Raw genomic sequence first — 26,479 nt, forward strand, 5'->3', positions numbered from 1 at the left:
TATATATCACACAGGCAGTACTGAGTACTACATCGCTATCTATACATATCACACAGGCAGTACTGAGTACTAACTCCAAATCTATTTATATCACACAGGCAGTACTGAGTACTACCTCCACATCTATACACAACACAAAGGCAGTACTGAGTACTACCTCCACATCTATAAAAATCACACAGGCAGTACTGAGTACTACCACCACTTATGTACACATCACATAAGCAGTACTAAGTACTACCTCCACATCTATACACATCACACAGGCAGTACTAAGTACTTCCTCCACATCAATTCACATTACACAGGCAGTACTAAGTACTACCTCCACATCAATACACATCACAAAGACAGTACTGGGTACTACATCCACATCTATACATATCGAACAGGCAGTACTGAGAACAAGCTCCACATCTATTTATATCACACAGGCAGTACTGAGTACTATCTCCACATTTATACAAATCACACAGGCTGTACTGAGTACTACTTTCACACAAGCATTTCACTATTGTCCCTTTTCACCTATTCACCAAAGCATTTCACTAATGTCCCTTGTTTAAGCTTATTTTGTATTTTGTACTGTAAATGTAAAGCACTTTGAGTCCTTTAGGAAAAAAGTACTATATAAATAAAATTATTATTATTATTATTATTATTATTATTATTATTATTATTATTATTTTTACATCCACATCTATACACATCACACAGGCAGTACTGAGAACTAGCTCCACATCTATTTATATCACACAGGCAGTACTGAGTACTATCTCCACATCTATACACATCACACAGACAGTACTGAGTACTAGCTCCACATATATACACATCACACAGGCAGTACTGAGTACTACCTCCACATCTATACACATCACACAGCCAGTACTGAGTACTACCTCCACATCTATACATATCACACAGACAGTACTGAGAACTACCTCCACATCTATATATATATCACACAGGCAGTACTGAGTACCACATCCACATCTATACACATCACACAGATAGTACTGAGTACTACCTCCATATCTATACACATCACACAGACAGTACTGAGTACTACCTCCACATCTATACACATCACTTAGGCAGTGCTGAGTACTACCTCCTCATCTACATACATCACACAGGCAGTACTGAGTACTACATTGCTGTCTATACATATCACACAGGCAGTACTGAGTACTAGCTCCACATCTATTTATATCTCACAGGCAGTACTGAGTACTACCTCCACATCTATACACATCACAAAGACAGTACTGAGTACTACCTCCACATCTATACATATCACACAGGCAGTACTGAGTACTAGCTCCACATCTATACACATCACACAATCAGTACTGATTACTACCTCCACATCCATACACATCACACAGGCAGTACTGAGTACTACCACCACATCTGTACATATCTCACAGGCAGTACTGAGTACTACCTCCACATCTAAACACATCACATAGGCAGTACAAAGTACTACCTCCACATCTATACACATCACACAGGTAGTACTAAGTACTCCCTCTACTTCAATACACATCACACAGGCAGTACTAAGTACTACCTCCACATCAATACACATCACAAAGACAGTACTAAGTACTACCTCCACATCTATACACATCACACAGGCAGTACTAAGTACTACCTCCACATCTATACACATCACACAGGCAGTACTAAGTACTACCTCCACATCTATACACATCACACAGGCAGTACTAAGTACTACATCCACATCTATACACATCACACAGACAGTACTGAGTACTAGCTCACTGAGTACTACATCGCTATCTATACATATCACACAGGCAGTACTGAGTACTAACTCCAAATCTATTTATATCACACAGGCAGTACTGAGTACTACCTCCACATCGATACACATCACAAAGACAGTACTGAGTACTACCTCCACATCTATACACATCAAACAGGCAATACTGAGTACTAGCTCCACTTCTATTTATATCACACAGGCAGTACTGAGTACTACCTCCACATCTATACATAACACACAGGCAGTACTGAGTACTACCTCCACATCTATACATATCACACAGGCAGTACTGAGTACTACCACCACTTCTGTACACATCACATAAGCAGTACTAAGTACTACCTCCACATCTATACACATCACACAGGCAGTACTAAGTACTTCCTCCACATCAATACACATCACAAAGACAGTACTGAGAACAACCTCCACATCTATATATATATATCACACAGGCAGTACTGAGTACTACATCCACATCTATACACATCACACAGATAGTACTGAGTACTACCTCCATATCTATACACATCACACAGACAGTACTGAGTACTACCTCCACATCTATACACATCACTTAGGCAGTGCTGAGTACTACCTCCTCATCTACATACATCACACAGGCAGTACTGAGTACTACATTGCTGTCTATACATATCACACAGGCAGTACTGAGTACTAACTCCACATCTATTTATATCTCACAGGCAGTACTGAGTACTACCTCCACATCTATACACATCACAAAGACAGTACTGAGTACTACATCCACATCTATACATATCACACAGGCAGTACTGAGTACTAGCTCCACATCTATACACATCACACAATCAGTACTGATTACTACCTCCACATCCATACACATCACGCAGGCAGTACTGAGTACTACATCCACATCTATACACATCACATAGGCAGTACTAAGTACTACCTCCACATCTAAACACATCACACAGGCAGTACTAAGTACTACATCCACATCTATACACATCACACAGACAGTACTGAGTACTAGCTCCACATCTATACACATCACACAGGCAGTACTGAGTAATACCTCCACATCTATACACATCACTTAGGCAGTACTAAGTACTACATCCACATCTATACATATCACACAGACAGTACTGAGAACTACCTCCACATCTATATATATATATATATATATATATATATATATATATATATATATCACACAGGCAGTACTGAGTACTACATCCACATCTATACACATCACACAGACAGTACTGAGTACTACCTCCTTATCTATACACATCACACAGACTGTACTGAGTACTACCTCCACATCTATACACATCACTTAGGCAGTACTGAGTACTACCTCCACATCTATATACATCACACAGGCAGTACTGAGTACTACATCGCTATCTATACATATCACACATGCAGTACTGAGTACTAACTCCAAATTTATTTATATCACACAGGCAGTACTGAGTACTACCTCCACATCTATACACATCACAAAGACAAAACTGAGTACTACCTCCACATCTATACACATCAAACAGGCAATACTGAGTACTAGCTCCACTTCTATTTATATCACACAGGCAGTACTGAGTACTACCTCCACATCTATACATATCACACAGGCAGGACTGAGTACTACCTCCACATCTATACACATCACACAGGCAGTACTGAGTACTATCTCCACATCTATACATATCACACAGACAGTACTGAGAACTACCTCCACATCTATAAATATATATATATATATATATATATATATATCACACAGGCAGTACTGAGTACTACATCCACATCTATACACATCACACAGACAGTACTGAGTTCTACCTCCATATCTATACACATCACACAGACAGTACTCAGTACTACCTCCACATCTATACACATCACTTAGGCAGTACTGAGTACTACCTCCACATCTATATACATCACACAGGCAGTACTGAGTACTACATCGCTATCTATACATATCACACAGGCAGTACTGAGTAATAACTCCAAATCTATTTATATCACACAGGCAGTACTGAGTACTACCTCCACATCTATACACATCACAAAGACAGTACTGAGTACTACCTCCACATCTATACACATCAAACAGGCAATACTGAGTACTAGCTCCACTTCTATACATAACACACAGGCAGTACTGAGTACTACCTCCACATCTATACATATCACACAGGCAGTACTGAGTACTACCTCCACTTCTATAAAAATCACACAGGCAGTTCTAAGTACTACCTCCACATCAATACACATCACACAGGCAGTACTAAGTACTACCTCCACATCAATACACATCACAAAGACAGTACTGAGTACTACATCCACATCTATACACATCAAACAGGCAGTACTGAGTACTAGCTCCACATCTATTTATATCACACAGTCAGTACTGAGTACTACCTCCACATCTATACACATCACACAGGCAGTGCTGAGTACTACATCCACATCTATACATATCACACAGACAGTACTGAGAACTACCTCCACATCTATATATATATATATCACAGGCAGTACTGAGTACTACATCCACATCTATACACATCACACAGACAGTACTAAGTACTACCTCCACATCTATACACATCACTTAGGCAGTTCTGAGTACTACCTCCACATTTATATACATCACATAGTCAGTACTGAGTACTACATCGCTATCTATACATATCACACAGGCAGTACAGAGTTCTAGCTCCAAATCTATTTATTTCACACAGGCAGTACTGAGTACTACATCCACATCTATACACATCAAACAGGCAATACTGAGTACTAGCTCCACTTCTATTTATATCACACAGGCAGTACTGAGTACTACCTCCACATCTATACACATCACACAGGCAGTACTGAGTGCTATCTCCACATCTATACATATCACACAGACAGTACTGAGTACTACCTCCACATCTATACACATCACTTAGGCAGTACTGAGTACTACCTCCACATCTATATACATCACACAGGCAGTACTGAGTACTACATCGCTATCTATACATATCACACAGGCAGTACTGAGTACTAACTCCAAATCTATTTATATCACACAGGCAGTACTGAGTACTACCTCCACATCGATACACATCACAAAGACAGTACTGAGTACTACCTCCACATCTATACACATCAAACAGGCAATACTGAGTACTAGCTCCACTTCTATTTATATCACACAGGCAGTACTGAGTACTACCTCCACATCTATACATAACACACAGGCAGTACTGAGTACTACCTCCACATCTATACATATCACACAGGCAGTACTGAGTACTACCACCACTTCTGTACACATCACATAAGCAGTACTAAGTACTACCTCCACATCTATACACATCACACAGGCAGTACTAAGTACTTCCTCCACATCAATACACATCACAAAGACAGTACTGAGAACAACCTCCACATCTATATATATATATCACACAGGCAGTACTGAGTACTACATCCACATCTATACACATCACACAGATAGTACTGAGTACTACCTCCATATCTATACACATCACACAGACAGTACTGAGTACTACCTCCACATCTATACACATCACTTAGGCAGTGCTGAGTACTACCTCCTCATCTACATACATCACACAGGCAGTACTGAGTACTACATTGCTGTCTATACATATCACACAGGCAGTACTGAGTACTAGCTCCACATCTATTTATATCTCACAGGCAGTACTGAGTACTACCTCCACATCTATACACATCACAAAGACAGTACTGAGTACTACCTCCACATCTATACATATCACACAGGCAGTACTGAGTACTAGCTCCACATCTATACACATCACACAATCAGTACTGATTACTACCTCCACATCCATACACATCACACAGGCAGTACTGAGTACTACCACCACATCTGTACATATCTCACAGGCAGTACTGAGTACTACCTCCACATCTAAACACATCACATAGGCAGTACAAAGTACTACCTCCACATCTATACACATCACACAGGTAGTACTAAGTACTCCCTCTACTTCAATACACATCACACAGGCAGTACTAAGTACTACCTCCACATCAATACACATCACAAAGACAGTACTGAGTACTACATCCACATCTATACACATCACATAGGCAGTACTAAGTACTACCTCCACATCTATACACATCACACAGGCAGTACTAAGTACTACCTCCACATCTATACACATCACACAGGCAGTACTAAGTACTACATCCACATCTATACACATCACACAGACAGTACTGAGGACTAGCTCCACATATATACACATCACACAGGCAGTACTGAGAACTACCTCCACATCTATACACATCACACAGGCAGTACTGAGTACTACATCCACATCTATACATATCACACAGACAGTACTGAGAACTACCTCCACATCTATATATATATATATATATATATATATATCACACAGGTAGTACTGAGTACTAAATCCACATGTATACACATCACACAGACAGTACTGAGTACTACCTCCATATCTATACACATCACACAGACAGTACTGAGTACTACCTCCACATCTATACTCATCACTTAGGCAATACTGAGTACTACCTCCTCATCTACATACATCACACAGGCAATACTGAGTACTACATCGCTGTCTATACATATCACACAGGCAGTACTGAGTACTAGCTCCACATCTATTTATATCACACAGGCAGTACTGAGTACTACCTCCACATCTATACACATCACAAAGACAGTACTGAGTACTACCTCCACATCTAAACACATCACAAAGACAATACTGAGTACTATATCCACATCTATACACATCAAACAGGCAATACTGAGTACTAGCTCCACTTCTATTTATATCACACAGGCAGTACTGAGTACTACCTCCACATCTATACACATCACACAGGCAGTACTGAGTACTATCTCCACATCTATACATATCACACAGGCAGTACTGAGTACTACCTCCACATCTATACATATCACACAGGCAGTACTAAGTACTACCTCCACATCTATACACATCACAAAGGCAGTACAGAGTACTACCGCCACATCTATACATATCATACAGGCAGTACTGAGTACTACCTCCACATCTATTCACATCACACAGGTAGTACTAAGTACTACCTCCACATCTAAACACATCACGCAGGCAGTACTGAGTAATACATCCACATCTATACACATCACATAGGCAGTACTAAGTACTACCTCCACATCTAAACACATCACACAGGCAGTACTAAGTACTACATCCACATCTATACACATCACACAGACAGTACTGAGTACTAGCTCCACATCTATACACATCACACAGGCAGTACTGAGTAATACCTCCACATCTATACACGTCACACAGGCAGTACTGAGTACTACATCCACATCTATACATATCACACAGACAGTACTGAGAACTACCTCCACATCTATATATATATATATATATATATATATATATATATATATATATCACACAGGCAGTACTGAGTACTACATCCACATCTATACACATCACACAGACAGTACTGAGTACTACCTCCTTATCTATACACATCACACAGACAGTACTGAGTACTACCTCCACATCTATACACATCACTTAGGCAGTACTGAGTACTACCTCCACATCTATATACATCACACAGGCAGTACTGAGTACTACATCGCTATCTATACATATCACACATGCAGTACTGAGTACTAACTCCAAATCTATTTATATCACACAGGCAGTACTGAGTACTACCTCCACATCTATACATATCACACAGGCAGTACTGAGTACTAGCTCCACTTCTATTTATATCACACAGGCAGTACTGAGTACTACCTCCACATCTATACATATCACACAGGCAGTACTGAGTACTACCTCCACATCTATACACATCACACAGGCAGTACTGAGTACTATCTCCACATCTATACATATCACACAGACAGTACTGAGAACTACCTCCACATCTATATATATATATATATATATATATATATATATATATATCACACAGGCTGTACTGAGTACTACATCCACATCTATGCAAATCACACAGGCAGTACTGAGTACTACCTCCACATCTATACACATTACACAGCCAGTACTAAGTACTTCCTCCACATCAATACACATTACACAGGCAGTACTAAGTACTACCTCCACATCAATACACATCACAAAGATAGTACTGAGTACTACATCCACATCTATACACATCGAACAGGCAGTACTGAGAACTAGCTCCACATCTATTTATATCACACAGGCAGTACTGAGTACTACCTCCACATCTATACAAATCACACAGGCAGTACTGAGTACTACCTCCACATCTATACACATCACACAGGCAGTACTGAGTACTACTTTCACACAAGCATTTCACTCTTGTCCCTTTTCACCTATTCACCCAAGCATTTCACTAATGTCCCTTGTTTAAGCTTATTTTGTATTTTGTACTGTAAATGTAAAGCACTTTGAGTCCTTTAGGAAAAAAGAACTATATAAATAAAATTATTATTATTATTATTATTATTATTAATATTATTTTTACATCCACATCTATACACATCACACAGGCAGTACTAAGTACTACCTCCACATCTATACACATCACACAGGCAGTACTGAGTACTGGCTCTCCATCTATATACATCACACAGGCAGAACTGAGCACTACCTCCAAAACTATACACAGCACACAGGCAGTACTAAGTACTACCTCCACATCTATATATATATATATATATATATATTATATATATATATATATCACACAGGCAGTACTGAGTACTACATCCACATCTATACACATCACACAGACAGTACTGAGTACTTGCTCCACATATATACACATCACACAGGCAGTACTGAGTACTACCTCCACATCTATACACATCACACAGGCAGTACTGAGTACTACCTCCACATCTATACATATCACACAGACAGTACGGAGAACTACCTCCACATCTATATATATATATCACACAGGCAGTACTGAGTACTACATCCACATCTATACACATCACACAGACAGTACTGAGTACTACCTCCATATCTATACACATCACACAGACAGTACTGAGTACTACCTCCACATCTATACACATCACTTAGGCAGTACTGAGTACTACCTCCTCATCTACATACATCACACAGGCAGTACTGAGTACTACATCGCTGTCTATACATATCACACAGGCAGTACTGAGTACTAGCTCCACATCTATTTATATCTCACAGGCAGTACTGAGTACTACCTCCACATCTATACACATCACAACGACAGTACTGAGTACTACCTCCACATCTATACACATCACACAGGCAGTACTGAGCACTGCCTCCACATCTATACACATCACACAGTCAGTACTGAGTACTACCTCCACATCCATACACATCACACAGGCAGTACTGAGTACTACCACCATCACTGTACATATCACACAGGCAGTACTAAGTACTACCTCCACATCTATTTATATCACACAGTCAGTACTGAGTACTACCTCCACATCTATACACATCACACAGGCAGTACTGAGTTCTACATCCACATCTATACATATCAAACAGACAGTACTGAGAACTACCTCCACATCTATATATATATCACACAGGCAGTTCTGAGTACTACATCCACATCTATACACATCACACAGACAGTACTGAGAACTACCTCCACATCTATACACATCACTTAGGCAGTTCTGAGTACTACCTCCACATCTATATACATCACACAGGCAGTACTAAGTACTACATCCACATCTATACATATCACACAGACAGTACTGATAACTACCTCCACATCTATATATATATCACACAGGCAGTACTGAGTACTACATCCACATCTATACACATCACACAGACAGTACTGAGTACTACCTCCACATCTATACACATCACTTAGGCAGTTTTGAGTACTACCTCCACATCTATATACATCACACAGGCAGTACTGAGTACTACCTCCACATCTATACACATCACTTAGGCAGTTCTGAGTACTACCTCCACATCTATATACATCACACAGGCAGTACTGAGTACTACATCGCTATCTATACATATCACACAGGCAGTACTGAGTACTAGCTCCAAATCTATTTATATCACACAAGCAGTACTGAGTACTACATCCACATCTATACATAACACACAGGCAGTACTGAGTACTAGCTCCACTTCTATTTATATCACACAGGCAGTACTGAGTACTACCTCCACATCTATACATATCACACAGGCAGTACTGAGTACTACCTCCACATCTATACACATCACACAGGCAGTACTGAGTACTATCTCCACATCTATACATATCACACAGACAGTACTGAGAACTACCTCCACATCTATATATATATATATATATATATATATATATATATATATCACACAGGCTGTACTGAGTACTACATCCACATCTATACAAATCACACAGGCAGTACTGAGTACTACCTCCACATCTATACACATTACACAGCCAGTACTAAGTACTTCCTCCACATCAATACACATTACACAGGCAGTACTAAGTACTACCTCCACATCAATACACATCACAAAGATAGTACTGAGTACTACATCCACATCTATACACATCGAACAGGCAGTACTGAGAACTAGCTCCACATCTATTTATATCACACAGGCAGTACTGAGTACTACCTCCACATCTATACAAATCACACAGGCAGTACTGAGTACTACCTCCACATCTATACACATCACACAGGCAGTACTGAGTACTACTTTCACACAAGCATTTCACTCTTGTCCCTTTTCACCTATTCACCCAAGCATTTCACTAATGTCCCTTGTTTAAGCTTATTTTGTATTTTGTACTGTAAATGTAAAGCACTTTGAGTCCTTTAGGAAAAAAGAACTATATAAATAAAATTATTATTATTATTATTATTATTATTAATATTATTTTTACATCCACATCTATACACATCACACAGGCAGTACTAAGTACTACCTCCACATCTATACACATCACACAGGCAGTACTGAGTACTGGCTCTCCATCTATATACATCACACAGGCAGAACTGAGCACTACCTCCAAAACTATACACAGCACACAGGCAGTACTAAGTACTACCTCCACATCTATATATATATATATATATATATTATATATATATATATATCACACAGGCAGTACTGAGTACTACATCCACATCTATACACATCACACAGACAGTACTGAGTACTTGCTCCACATATATACACATCACACAGGCAGTACTGAGTACTACCTCCACATCTATACACATCACACAGGCAGTACTGAGTACTACCTCCACATCTATACATATCACACAGACAGTACGGAGAACTACCTCCACATCTATATATATATATCACACAGGCAGTACTGAGTACTACATCCACATCTATACACATCACACAGACAGTACTGAGTACTACCTCCATATCTATACACATCACACAGACAGTACTGAGTACTACCTCCACATCTATACACATCACTTAGGCAGTACTGAGTACTACCTCCTCATCTACATACATCACACAGGCAGTACTGAGTACTACATCGCTGTCTATACATATCACACAGGCAGTACTGAGTACTAGCTCCACATCTATTTATATCTCACAGGCAGTACTGAGTACTACCTCCACATCTATACACATCACAACGACAGTACTGAGTACTACCTCCACATCTATACACATCACACAGGCAGTACTGAGCACTGCCTCCACATCTATACACATCACACAGTCAGTACTGAGTACTACCTCCACATCCATACACATCACACAGGCAGTACTGAGTACTACCACCATCACTGTACATATCACACAGGCAGTACTAAGTACTACCTCCACATCTATTTATATCACACAGTCAGTACTGAGTACTACCTCCACATCTATACACATCACACAGGCAGTACTGAGTTCTACATCCACATCTATACATATCAAACAGACAGTACTGAGAACTACCTCCACATCTATATATATATCACACAGGCAGTTCTGAGTACTACATCCACATCTATACACATCACACAGACAGTACTGAGAACTACCTCCACATCTATACACATCACTTAGGCAGTTCTGAGTACTACCTCCACATCTATATACATCACACAGGCAGTACTAAGTACTACATCCACATCTATACATATCACACAGACAGTACTGATAACTACCTCCACATCTATATATATATCACACAGGCAGTACTGAGTACTACATCCACATCTATACACATCACACAGACAGTACTGAGTACTACCTCCACATCTATACACATCACTTAGGCAGTTTTGAGTACTACCTCCACATCTATATACATCACACAGGCAGTACTGAGTACTACCTCCACATCTATACACATCACTTAGGCAGTTCTGAGTACTACCTCCACATCTATATACATCACACAGGCAGTACTGAGTACTACATCGCTATCTATACATATCACACAGGCAGTACTGAGTACTAGCTCCAAATCTATTTATATCACACAAGCAGTACTGAGTACTACATCCACATCTATACATAACACACAGGCAGTACTGAGTACTACCTCCACATCTATACACATCACAAAGACAGTCCTGAGTACTACATCCACATCTAAACACATCAAACAGGCAATACTGAGTACTAGCTCCACTTCTATTTATATCACACAGGCAGTACTGAGTACTACCTCCACATCTATACATAACACACAGGCAGTACTGAGTACTACCTCCACATCTATACACATCACACAGGCAGTACTGAGTACTACCTCCACATCTATACACATCACACAGGCAGTACTGAGTACTACATCCACATCTATACATATCTCACAGACAGTACTGAGAACTACCTCCACATCTATATATATATATCACACAGGCAGTACTGAGTACTACATCCACATCTATACACATCACACAGACAGTACTGAGTACTACCTCCACATCTATACACATCACTTAGGCAGTTCTGAGTACTACCTCCACATCTATATACATCACACAGGCAGTACTGAGTACTACATCCACATCTACACATATCACACAGGCAGTACTGAGTACTACATCCACATCTATACACATCACACAGACAGTACTGAGTACTACCTCCATATCTATACACATCACACAGACAGTACTGAGTACTACCTCCACATCTATACACATCACACAGGCAGTACTGAGTACTACATCGCTATCTATACATATCACACAGGCAGTACTGAGTACTAACTCCAAATCTATTTATATCACACAGGCAGTACTGAGTACTACCTCCACATCTATACACATCACAAAGACAGTACTGAGTACTACCTCCACATGTATACACATCAAACAGGCAATACTGAGTACTAGCTCCACTTCTATTTATATCACACAGGCAGAACTGAGTACTACCTCCACATCTATACATATCACACAGGCAGTACTGAGTACTACCTCCACATCTATACATATCACACAGGCAGTACTGAGTACTACCTCCACATCTATACACATCACAAAGGCAGTACTGAGTACTACCTCCACATCTAAAAACATCACACAGGCAGTACTGAGTACTACCACCACTTCTGTACACATCACATAAGAAGTACTAAGTACTACCTCCACATCTATACACATCACACAGGCAGTACTAAGTACTTCCTCCACATCAATACACATTACACAGGCAGTACTAAGTACTACCTCCACATCAAAACACATCACAAAGACAGTACTGAGTACTACATCCACATCTATACACATCGAACAGGCAGTACTGAGAACTAGCTCCACATCTATTTATATCACACAGGCAGTACTGAGTACTACCTCCACATCTATACACATCACACAGGCAGTACTGAGTACTACCTCCACATCTATACACATCACTTAGGCAGTTCTGAGTACTACCTCCACATCTATATACATCACACAGGCAGTACTAAGTACTACATCCACATCTATACATATCACACAGACAGTACTGATAACTACCTCCACATCTATATATATATCACACAGGCAGTACTGAGTACTACATCCACATCTATACACATCACACAGACAGTACTGAGTACTACCTCCACATCTATACACATCACTTAGGCAGTTTTGAGTACTACCTCCACATCTATATACATCACACAGGCAGTACTGAGTACTACCTCCACATCTATACACATCACTTAGGCAGTTCTGAGTACTACCTCCACATCTATATACATCACACAGGCAGTACTGAGTACTACATCGCTATCTATACATATCACACAGGCAGTACTGAGTACTAGCTCCAAATCTATTTATATCACACAAGCAGTACTGAGTACTACATCCACATCTATACATAACACACAGGCAGTACTGAGTACTACCTCCACATCTATACACATCACAAAGACAGTCCTGAGTACTACATCCACATCTAAACACATCAAACAGGCAATACTGAGTACTAGCTCCACTTCTATTTATATCACACAGGCAGTACTGAGTACTACCTCCACATCTATACATAACACACAGGCAGTACTGAGTACTACCTCCACATCTATACACATCACACAGGCAGTACTGAGTACTACCTCCACATCTATACACATCACACAGGCAGTACTGAGTACTACATCCACATCTATACATATCTCACAGACAGTACTGAGAACTACCTCCACATCTATATATATATATCACACAGGCAGTACTGAGTACTACATCCACATCTATACACATCACACAGACAGTACTGAGTACTACCTCCACATCTATACACATCACTTAGGCAGTTCTGAGTACTACCTCCACATCTATATACATCACACAGGCAGTACTGAGTACTACATCCACATCTACACATATCACACAGGCAGTACTGAGTACTACATCCACATCTATACACATCACACAGACAGTACTGAGTACTACCTCCATATCTATACACATCACACAGACAGTACTGAGTACTACCTCCACATCTATACACATCACACAGGCAGTACTGAGTACTACATCGCTATCTATACATATCACACAGGCAGTACTGAGTACTAACTCCAAATCTATTTATATCACACAGGCAGTACTGAGTACTACCTCCACATCTATACACATCACAAAGACAGTACTGAGTACTACCTCCACATGTATACACATCAAACAGGCAATACTGAGTACTAGCTCCACTTCTATTTATATCACACAGGCAGAACTGAGTACTACCTCCACATCTATACATATCACACAGGCAGTACTGAGTACTACCTCCACATCTATACATATCACACAGGCAGTACTGAGTACTACCTCCACATCTATACACATCACAAAGGCAGTACTGAGTACTACCTCCACATCTAAAAACATCACACAGGCAGTACTGAGTACTACCACCACTTCTGTACACATCACATAAGAAGTACTAAGTACTACCTCCACATCTATACACATCACACAGGCAGTACTAAGTACTTCCTCCACATCAATACACATTACACAGGCAGTACTAAGTACTACCTCCACATCAAAACACATCACAAAGACAGTACTGAGTACTACATCCACATCTATACACATCGAACAGGCAGTACTGAGAACTAGCTCCACATCTATTTATATCACACAGGCAGTACTGAGTACTACCTCCACATCTATACACATCACACAGGCAGTACTGAGTACTACCTCCACATCTATACACATCACACAGGCAGTACTGAGTACTACTTTCACACAAGCATTTCACTATTGTCCCTATTCACCTATTCACCCAAGCATTTCACTAATGTCCCTTGTTTAAGCTTATTTTGTATTTTGTATTGTAAATGTAAAGCACTTTGAGTCCTTTAGGAGAAAAGCGCTATATAAATAAAATTATTATTATTATTATTATTATTATTATTATTATTATTATTATTTTTACATCAACATCTATACACATCACACAGGCAGTACTAAGTACTACCTCCACATCTATACACAACACACAGGCAGTACTGAGTACTGGCTCCCCATCTATATACATCACACAGGCAGTACTGAGTACTACCTCCAAAACTTTACACAGCACGCAGGCAGTACTAAGTACTACCTCCACATCTATATATATATATATATATATATATATATCACACAGGCAGTACTGAGTACTACATCCACATCTATACACATCACACAGACAGTACTGAGTACTAGCTCCACATATATACACATCACACAGGCAGTACTGAGTACTACATCCACATCTATACACATCACACAGGCAGTACTGAGTACTACATCCACATCCATACATATCACTCAGACAGTACTGAGAACTACCTCCACATCTATATATATATATCACACAGGCAGTACTGAGTACTACATCCACATCTATACACATCACACAGATAGTACTGAGTACTACCTTCATATCTATACACATCACACAGACAGTACTGAGTACTACCTCCACATCTATACACATCACTTAGGCAGTACTGAGTACTACCTCCTCATCTACATACATCACACAGGCAGTACTGAGTACTACATCGCTGTCTATACATATCACACAGGCAGTACTGAGTACTAGCTCCACATCTATTTATATCTCACAGGCAGTACTGAGTACTACCTCCACATCTATACACATCACAAAGACAGTACTGAGTACTACCTCCACATCTATACACTTCACACAGGCAGTACTGAGCACTGCCTCCACATCTATACATATCACACAGGCAGTACTGAGTACTAGCTCCACATCTATACACATCACACAGTCAGTACTGAGTACTACCTCCACATCCATACACATCACACAGGCAGTACTGAGTACTACCACCACATCCATACACATCACACAGGCAGTACTGAGTACTACCACCACATTTGTACATATCACACAGGCAGTACTGAGTACTACCTCCACATCTAAACACATCACATAAGCAGTACTAAGTACTACCTCCACATCAATACACATCACACAGGCAGTACTAAGTACTACCTCCACATCAATACACATCACACAGGCAGTACTGAGTACTAACTCAAAAACTATTTATATCACACAGGCAGTACTGAGTACTACCTCCACATCTATACACATCACAAAGACAGTACTGAGTACTACCTCCACATCTATACACATCAAACAGGCAATACTGAGTACTAGCTCCACTTCTATTTATATCACACAAGCAGTACTGAGTACAACCTCCACATCTATACATAACACACAGGCAGTACTGAGTACTACCTCCACATCTATAAAAATCACACAGGCAGTACTGAGTACTACCACCACTTCTGTACACATCACATAAGCAGTACTAAGTACTACCTCCACATCTATACACAACACACAGGCAGTACTAAGTACTTCCTCCACATCAATACACATTACACAGGCAGTACTAAGTACTACCTCCACATCAATACACATCACAAAGACAGTACTGAGTACTACATCCACATCTATACACATCGAACACAGTACTGAGAACTACATCCACATCTATTTATATCACACAGGCAGTACTGAGTACTACCTCCACATCTATACAAATCACACAGGCAGTACTGAGCACTACCTCCACATCAATACACATCACACAGGCTGTACTGAGTACTACTTTCACACAAGCATTTCACTATTGTCCCTTTTCACCTATTCACCCAAGCATTTCACTAATGTCCCTTGTTTAAGCTTATTTTGTATTTTGTACTGTAAATGTAAAGCACTTTGAGTCCTTTAGGAAAAAAGTACTATATAAATAAAATTATTATTATTATTATTATTATTATTATTATTATTATTTTTACATCCACATCTATACACATCACACAGGCAGTACTAAGTACTACCTCCACATCTATACACATCTCACAGGCAGTACTGAGCACTGCCTCCCCATCTATATACATCACACAGGCAGTAATGAGTACTAGCTCCACATCTATACACATCACACAGTCAGTACTGAGTACTACCTCCACATCCATACACATCACACAGGCAGTACTGAGTACTACCTCCACATCTATACACATCACACAGGCAGTAATGAGTACTACCTCCACATCTATACATATCACACAGACAGTACTGAGAACTACCTCCACATCTATATATATATCGCACAGGCCGTACTGAGTACTACATCCACATCTATACACATCACACAGACAGTACTGAGTACTACCTCCACATTTATACACATCACTTAGGCAGTACTGAGTACTACCTCCTCTTCTACATACATCACACAGGCAGTACTGAGTACTACATCGCTGTCTATACATATCACACAGGCAGTACTGAGTACTAGCTCCACATCTACATATATATCTCACAGGCAGTACTGAGTACTACATCGCTGTCTATACATATCACACAGGCAGTACTGAGTACTACCTCCACATCTATACACATCACACAGGCAGTACTGAGCACTGCCTCCACATCTATACATATCACACAGGCAGTACTGAGTACTAGCTCCACATCTATACACATCACACAGTCAGTACTGAGTACTACCTCCACATCCATACACATCACACAGGCAGTACTGAGTACTACCACCACATCTGTACATATCACACAGGCAGTACTAAGTACTACCTCCACATCTATTTATATCACACAGTCAGTACTGAGTACTACCTCCACATCTATACACATCACACAGGCAGTACTGAGTACTACATCCACATCTATACAAATCACACAGACAGTACAGAGAACTACCTCCACATCTATATATATATCACACAGGCAGTACTGAGTACTACATCCACATCTATACACATCACACAGACAGTTCTTAGTACAACCTCCACATCTATACACATCACTTAGGCAGTTCTGAGTACTACCTCCACATCTATATACATCACACATGCAGTACTGAGTACTACATCCACATCTATACATATCACACAGACAGTACTGAGAACTACCTCCACATCTATATATATATCACACAGGCAGTACTGAGTACTACATCCACATCTATACACATCACAAAGACAGTACTGAGTACTACCTCCACATCTATACACTTCACACAGGCAGTACTGAGCACTGCCTCCACATCTATACATATCACACAGGCAGTACTGAGTACTAGCTCCACATCTATACACATCACACAGTCAGTACTGAGTACTACCTCCACATCCATACACATCACACAGGCAGTACTGAGTACTACCACCACATCCATACACATCACACAGGCAGTACTGAGTACTACCACCACATTTGTACATATCACACAGGCAGTACTGAGTACTACCTCCACATCTAAACACATCACATAAGCAGTACTAAGTACTACCTCCACATCAATACACATCACACAGGCAGTACTAAGTACTACCTCCACATCAATACACATCACACAGGCAGTACTGAGTACTAACTCAAAAACTATTTATATCACACAGGCAGTACTGAGTACTACCTCCACATCTATACACATCACAAAGACAGTACTGAGTACTACCTCCACATCTATACACATCAAACAGGCAATACTGAGTACTAGCTCCACTTCTATTTATATCACACAAGCAGTACTGAGTACAACCTCCACATCTATACATAACACACAGGCAGTACTGAGTACTACCTCCACATCTATAAAAATCACACAGGCAGTACTGAGTACTACCACCACTTCTGTACACATCACATAAGCAGTACTAAGTACTACCTCCACATCTATACACAACACACAGGCAGTACTAAGTACTTCCTCCACATCAATACACATTACACAGGCAGTACTAAGTACTACCTCCACATCAATACACATCACAAAGACAGTACTGAGTACTACATCCACATCTATACACATCGAACACAGTACTGAGAACTACATCCACATCTATTTATATCACACAGGCAGTACTGAGTACTACCTCCACATCTATACAAATCACACAGGCAGTACTGAGCACTACCTCCACATCAATACACATCACACAGGCTGTACTGAGTACTACTTTCACACAAGCATTTCACTATTGTCCCTTTTCACCTATTCACCCAAGCATTTCACTAATGTCCCTTGTTTAAGCTTATTTTGTATTTTGTACTGTAAATGTAAAGCACTTTGAGTCCTTTAGGAAAAAAGTACTATATAAATAAAATTATTATTATTATTATTATTATTATTATTATTATTATTATTATTATTATTATTATTTTTACATCCACATCTATACACATCACACAGGCAGTACTAAGTACTACCTCCACATCTATACACATCTCACAGGCAGTACTGAGTACTGGCTCCCCATCTATATACATCACACAGGCAGTAATGAGTACTACCTCCACATCTATACACATCACACAGACAGTACTGAGTACTAGCTCCACATATATACACATCACACAGGCAGTACTGAGTACTACCTCCACATCTATACACATCACACAGGCAGTAATGAGTACTACCTCCACATCTATACATATCACACAGACAGTACTGAGAACTACCTCCACATCTATATATATATCGCACAGGCCGTACTGAGTACTACATCCACATCTATACACATCACACAGACAGTACTGAGTACTACCTCCACATTTATACACATCACTTAGGCAGTACTGAGTACTACCTCCTCTTCTACATACATCACACAGGCAGTACTGAGTACTACATCGCTGTCTATACATATCACACAGGCAGTACTGAGTACTAGCTCCACATCTACATATATATCTCACAGGCAGTACTGAGTACTACATCGCTGTCTATACATATCACACAGGCAGTACTGAGTACTACCTCCACATCTGTACACATCACAACGACAGTACTGAGTACTACCTCCACATCTATACACATCACACAGGCAGTACTGAGCACTGCCTCCACATCTATACATATCACACAGGCAGTACTGAGTACTAGCTCCACATCTATACACATCACACAGTCAGTACTGAGTACTACCTCCACATCCATACACATCACACAGGCAGTACTGAGTACTACCACCACATCTGTACATATCACACAGGCAGTACTAAGTACTACCTCCACATCTATTTATATCACACAGTCAGTACTGAGTACTACCTCCACATCTATACACATCACACAGGCAGTACTGAGTACTACATCCACATCTATACAAATCACACAGACAGTACAGAGAACTACCTCCACATCTATATATATATCACACAGGCAGTACTGAGTACTACATCCACATCTATACACATCACACAGACAGTTCTTAGTACAACCTCCACATCTATACACATCACTTAGGCAGTTCTGAGTACTACCTCCACATCTATATACATCACACATGCAGTACTGAGTACTACATCCACATCTATATATCTATCACACAGGCAGTACTGAGTACTACATCCACATCTATACACATCACACAGGCAGTACTGAGTACTACCACCACATCTGTACATATCACACAGGCAGTACTAAGTACTACCTCCACATCTATTTATATCACACAGTCAGTACTGAGTACTACCTCCACATCTATACATATCACACAGACAGTACTGAGAACTACCTCCACATCTATATATATATCACACAGGCAGTACTGAGTACTACATCCACATCTATACACATCACACAGACAGTTCTTAGTACAACCTCCACATCTATACACATCACTTAGGCAATTCTGAGTACTACCTCCACATCTATATACATCACACAGGCAGTGCTGAGTACTACATCGCTATCTATACATATCACACAGGCCGTACTGAGTACTAGCTCCAAATCTATTTATATCACACAAGCAGTACTGAGTACTACCTCCACATCTATACACATCACAAAGACAGTCCTGAGTACTATCTCCACATCTATACATATCACACAGGCAGTACTGAGTGCTACCTCCACATCTATACACATCAAACAGGCAATACTGAGTACTAGCTCCACTTCTATTTATATCACACAGGCAGTACTGAGTACTACCTCCACATCTATACACATCACACAGGCAGTACTGAGTACTATCTCCACATCTATACATATCACACAGGCAGTACTGAGTGCTACCTCCACATCTATACACATCACACAGGAAGTACTGAGAACTACCTCCACATCTATATATATATCACACAGGCAGTACTGAGTACTACATCCACATCTATACACATCACACAGACAGTACTGAGTACAACCTCCACATCTATACCCATCACTTAGGCAGTTCTGAGTACTACCTCCACATCTATATACATCACACAGGCAGTACTGAGTACTACCTCCACATCTATACACATCACACAGGCAGTACTGAGTACTACCTCCACATCTATATACATCACACAGGCAGTACTGAGTACTACATCGCTATCTATACATATCACATAGGCAGTACTGAGTACTAACTCCAAATCTATTTATATCACACAGGCAGTACTGAGTACTACCTCCACATCTATACACATCACAAAGACAGTACTGAGTACTACCTCCACATGTATACACATCAAACGGGCAATACTGAGTACTAGCTCCACTTCTATTTATATCACACAGGCAGAACTGAGTACTACCTCCACATCTATACATATCACACAGTCAGTACTGAGTACTACATCCACATCTATACACATCGAACAGGCAGTACTGAGAACTAGCTCCACATCTGTTTATATCACACAGGCAGTACTGAGTACTACCTCCACATCTAAACAAATCACACAGGCAGTACTGAGTACTACCTCCACATCTATACACATCACACAGGCAGTACTGAGTACTACCTCCACATCTATACACATCACACAGGCAGTACTGAGTACTACTTTCACACAAGCATTTCACTATTGTACCTTTTCACCTATTCACCCAAGCATTTCACTAATGTCCCTTGTTTAAGCTTATTTTGTATTTTGTACTGTAAATGTAAAGCACTTTGAGTCCTTTAGGAGAAAAGTACTATATAAATAAAATTATTATTATTATTATTATTATTATTATTATTATTATTATTATTATTATTATTTTTATTATTATTATTATTATTATTATTATTATTATTATTATTATTATTATTATTATTATTATATTTACATCCACATCTATACACATCACACAGGCAGTACTAAGTACTACCTCCACATCTTTACACATCACACAGGCAGTACTGAGTACTGGCTCCCCATCTATATACATCACACAGGCAGTACTGAGTACTACCACCAAAACTTTACACAGCACACAGGCAGTACTAAGTACTACCTCCACATCTATATATATATATATATATATATATATATATATATCACACAGGCAGTACTGAGTACTACATCCACATCTATACACATCACACAGATAGTACTGAGTACTAGCTCCACACATATACACATCACACAGGCAGTACTGAGTACTACATCCACATCTATACACATCACACAGGAAGTACTGAGTACTACATCCACATCTATACATATCACACAGACAGTACTGAGAACTACCTCCACATCTATATATATATATATATCACACAGGCAGTACTGAGTACTACATCCGCATCTATACACATCACACAGATAGTACTGAGTACTACCTCCATATCTATACACATCACACAGACAGTACTGAGTACTACCTCCACATCTATACACATCACTTAGGCAGTACTGAGTACTACCTCCTCATCTACATACATCACACAGGCAGTACTGAGTACTACATCGCTGTCTATACATATCACACAGGCAGTACTAAGTACTACCTCCACATCTATACACATCGCACAGGCAGTACTGAGTACTGGCTCCCCATCTATATACATCACACAGGCAGTAATGAATACTACCTCCACATCTATACACATCACACAGACAGTACTGAGTACTAGCTCCACATATATACACATCACACAGGCAGTACTGAGTACTACCTCCACATCTATACACATCACACAGGCAGTACTGAGTACTACCTCCACATCTATACATATCACACAGACAGTACTGAGAACTACCTCCACATCTATATATATATCACACAGGCCGTACTGAGTACTACATCCACATCTATACACATCACACAGACAGTACTGAGTACTACCTCCACATCTATACACATCACTTAGGCAGTACTGAGTACTACCTCCTCTTCTACATACATCACACAGGCAGTACTGAGTACTACATCGCTGTCTATACATATCACACAGGCAGTACTGAGTACTAGCTCCACATCTACATATATATCTCACAGGCAGTACTGAGTACTACATCGCTGTCTATACATATCACACAGGCAGTACTGAGTACTACCTCCACATCTGTACACATCACAACGACAGTACTGAGTACTACCTCCACATCTATACACATCACACAGGCAGTACTGAGCACTGCTTCCACATTCTATACATATCACACAGGCAGTACTGAGTACTAGCTCCACATCTATACACATCACACAGTCAGTACTGAGTACTACCTCCACATCCATACACATCACACAGGCAGTACTGAGTACTACCACCACATCTGTACATATCACACAGGCAGTACTAAGTACTACCTCCACATCTATTTATATCACACAGTCAGTACTGAGTACTACCTCCACATCTATACACATCACACAGGCAGTACTGAGTACTACATCCACATCTATACAAATCACACAGACAGTACTGAGAACTACCTCCACATCTATATATATATCACACAGGCAGTACTGAGTACTACATCCACATCTATACACATCACACAGACAGTTCTTAGTACAACCTCCACATCTATACACATCACTTAGGCAGTTCTGAGTACTACCTCCACATCTATATACATCACACATGCAGTACTGAGTACTACATCCACATCTATACATATCACACAGACAGTACTGAGAACTACCTCCACATCTATATATATATCACACAGGCAGTACTGAGTACTACATCCACATCTATACACATCACAACGACAGTACTGAGTACTACCTCCACATCTATACACATCAGTTAGGCAGTTCTGAGTACTACCTCCATATCTATATACATCACACAGGCAGTGCTGAGTACCACATCGCAATCTATACATATCACACAGGCAGTACTGAGTACTAGCTCCAAATCTATTTATATCACACAAGCAGTACTGAGTACTGCCTCCACATCTATACACATCACAAAGACAGTCCTGAGTACTACATCCACATCTATACACATCAAACAGGCAGTACTGAGTACTAGCTCCACATCTATACACATCACACAGGCAGTACTGAGTACTATCTCCACATCTATACATATCACACAGGCAGTACTGAGTGCTACCTCCACATCTATACACATCACACAGGAAGTACTGGGTACTACATCCACATCTATACATATCACACAGACAGTACTGAGAACTACCTCCACATCTATATATATATCACACAGGCAGTACTGAGTACTACATCCACATCTATACACATCACACAGACAGTACTGAGTACAAGCTCCACATCTATACACATCACTTAGGCAGTTCTGAGTACTACCTCCACATCTATATACATCACACAGGCAGTACTGAGTACTACCTCCACATCTATACACATCACACAGGCAGTACTGAGTACTACATCCACATCTATACACATCACACAGGCAGTACTGAGTACTACCTCCACATCTATACACATCACACAGGCAGTACTGAGTACTACCTCCACATCTATACACATCACACAGGCAGTACTGAGTACTACCTCCACATCTATATACATCACACAGGCAGTACTGAGTACTACATCGCTATCTATACATATCACATAGGCAGTACTGAGTACTAACTCCAAATCTATTTATATCACACAGGCAGTACTGAGTACTACCTCCACATCTATACACATCACACAGACAGTACTGAGTACTACCCCCACATGTATACACATCAAACAGGCAATACTGAGTACTACCTCCACATCTATACATATCACACAGTCAGTACTGAGTACTTCCTCCACATCAATACACATTACACAGGCAGTACTGAGTACTACATCCACATCTATACACATCGAACACAGTACTGAGAACTAGCTCCACATCTATTTATATCACACAGGCAGTACTGAGTACTACCTCCACATCTATACAAATCACACAGGCAGTACTGAGTACTACCTCCACATCTATACACATCACACAGGCTGTACTGAGTACTACATCCACATTTATACACATCACACAGACAGTAATGAGTACTACCTCCATATCTATACACATCACACAGACAGTACTAAGTACTACCTCCACATCTATACACATCACACAGGCAGTACTAAGTACTACCTCCACATCTATATATATATATAAATATATATATATATATATATATATATATATATATATATATATATCTATCACACAGGCAGTACTGAGTACTACATCCACATCTATACACATCACACAGACAGTACTGAGTACTAGCTCCACATATATACACATCACACAGGCAGTACTGAGTACTACCTCCACATCTATACACATCACACAGGCAGTACTGAGTACTACATCCACATCTATACATATCACACAGGCAGTACTGAGTACTACATCCACATCTATACACATCACACAGACAGTACTGAGTACTACCTCCATATCTA

General features: G+C 40.0%; 1 protein-coding gene across 1 annotated transcript in view; it reads right to left on the reverse strand.

Moving 5' to 3' along the window:
- Positions 1-26,479, reverse strand: part of LOC148474245 (C-type lectin domain family 2 member B-like) — an 892,902-nt gene that overhangs the window by 253,280 nt on the left and 613,143 nt on the right. The window lies entirely within an intron of this gene.

This window comes from Taudactylus pleione, unplaced genomic scaffold (assembly GCF_031769625.1).
Source record: "Taudactylus pleione unplaced genomic scaffold, aTauple2 ptg000862l, whole genome shotgun sequence".
NCBI classification, from domain to species: Eukaryota; Metazoa; Chordata; class Amphibia; order Anura; family Myobatrachidae; genus Taudactylus; species Taudactylus pleione.